Below are 2,329 nucleotides of genomic sequence, written 5' to 3' on the forward strand. Positions count from 1 at the left end.
AGGATTACTTATCCTCAGCTCCAGCCCTAATGAAGCCTGTGGATGGAGAATCCTTATACCTGTATTTAGCCGTCTCAGGAAACGCAGTAAGTGCCGTCTTGGTGAAGGATCATGAAGGTGAACAGCATCCTGTTTACTATGTAAGTAAAAGTCAGGTATCTTCAAGTTTATGTAGATTCTTTATTGATAACTAACCACTTTAACGTCTCGTATGCTGTTAAAGGTGAAAAACTAAAGAAATATTTAGATATTGTGAAGGAATTGTCAAAATCCTTCGAAATATTTAGTATAACACAGGTACCGAGGGAAGAAAACGCTGGGGCAGATGCCTTTGCAAACTTAGCCTCATCTCTGAAGATTCCTAAGGATTTGAAAATCCCAATAATCCACATTCTCTCGCCAGCAATAGAAGAACAGGAAGTGTGTGAGATAACAAATGATAAAGAAGTCGTACTATGGGATCCTTTATCCTCAAACAATACGGTGATAGTTTTCACCATCCGGGGGTTTTTTGTGCCGGAGACCACGATAATCATATACTCACCGACCAAAGGTTACCTTGTTGATCATTGACTAAAGTAATCCGACCAAAGATTATCTTGTTAATCCTTGACCGGAATTATTTTACCAACGATTGCCTCGATAAGTTTTGACCGAATTAAGACTATATTGATTAAGGGCTTTTTCCCTCGTGACCAAATCATTGTGTCCACCTATATTACAATCATACACTTGCTTTTACCGAGTTAGCACCTTACCTCACTTAACAGATTTGGATAAGTGATCCTTGACAGATTTTTATCCAAATCACCTCCTAAGTTGATTACTAGGTAATTTTAAAAGTCTCGGTTTTATGTATTAGCTCGTAGTTAGGTTGCTATCATTTTCATTATTCTAAGTGTGTAAGAGTTGTTGCAATATGGTGTACAAGAGGTGTAACTGGAGTTAAATTTGGAGTAAAATTTAATGACTCTCTCCCCCCCCCCCCCCCCCCCGCCTCTTGTACTTTTAACAAGTCATTATAAGGACTTTTACTGCTTCCACTGACCTTAGAAACCCTTAGGAAATTAGCATACTTAGAGTCAATATTTAAAGACCAATAGATTCTAACAAAGAGCCAAGTTAATAATATAAGCTGTCGTAGTTTCTCATGTGAGGATTATTTTAGTAAGAAATCGGAGTATGCCCACATTTAAGAAACGATGAAACTTTTGTAAGAGTAGCAGTAAATTATAAAGAGATTAGTTTTTGATGGAATAGTATTGTGATGGAGCAGTGTCTTTATACAAGAGGTGTAATTGAGATAATATTAACTTTTCACTCCCTCATCTCTTGAAAAATCTTGTAAGTTATGATTGAGACACTTAAGTATGCCACTGATCTTTAATATCTCTAGGAAAATACAAGAGAAGTTTCAATGATGTACGCGATGTGGGAATCTGTCATAAATATGTTAGACTTGATTAGATTTCATTCATGTCCAGATGTCATAATATATTTAGAGACATATTTGAAGAAATCGTATTAAGTATATATGAATGGATATCTTTAAGACCATGGAGCATAGAAGATATATTAAATACAAGTAAATAGCCATTTAAATAATAAAAAGAATTATGTCTGAATATCCTGTTTGAATAAGTTCCACGAATGTAAGTGAAATATAACTTCTGGTGGACCCATACTTATTTCTTAAGCCAAGTAACGTTTAGGGCATCTAACACATGATTTAAAATCACTAAGAATAAAATTATATGAAAAATCACCCTCATCAACGATATCATAATTTCTCATGAAATTTGGTTTTAATGGATGAATTTTATAGGTCACATTTGTCTTTTGTTAAATTTTTTATTTGCATATGATAACAAAAGTTATGAAAGTATATAGTATCATCTTGTTCTATTTTATAAATGTTTCAACCTAGATATTGATAACAAATAATATAAGAGTTTAAGGTAAGAGTGACTTTATGTTGGTTATACAAACCTCATAACTGTCATAATGTAGTTTAAGTATTGATACTAAATTCTGATTAATCTCTAGAATATGCATGTAAGGTATCGTAAAGCATAATTAGAAGACAATTTATCATGATTCTAATAACCTTAACATGTAAATTTGTCACTGACACTCTTGTTAGTTATTTGTTGATTTCAGGTAAACAAATAGAACTAGACTCAACCAATCATGTGTTAATGGGTATATTAGGATTAGAAGACTTTAATATCATTTATACAACTATCAGTTTTAGCTAGTTGATCTTTTTGAATTATGAATAGCCTTGTAATTTTTATATCTAATCTAATGACATATTTTTGCAATGAGA

The sequence above is a fragment of the Bidens hawaiensis genome, unplaced genomic scaffold, assembly GCF_021521415.1.
Source record: "Bidens hawaiensis isolate Kalapana, Puna unplaced genomic scaffold, B.hawaiensis_p1.1 tig00042371_1, whole genome shotgun sequence".
NCBI classification, from domain to species: Eukaryota; Viridiplantae; Streptophyta; class Magnoliopsida; order Asterales; family Asteraceae; genus Bidens; species Bidens hawaiensis.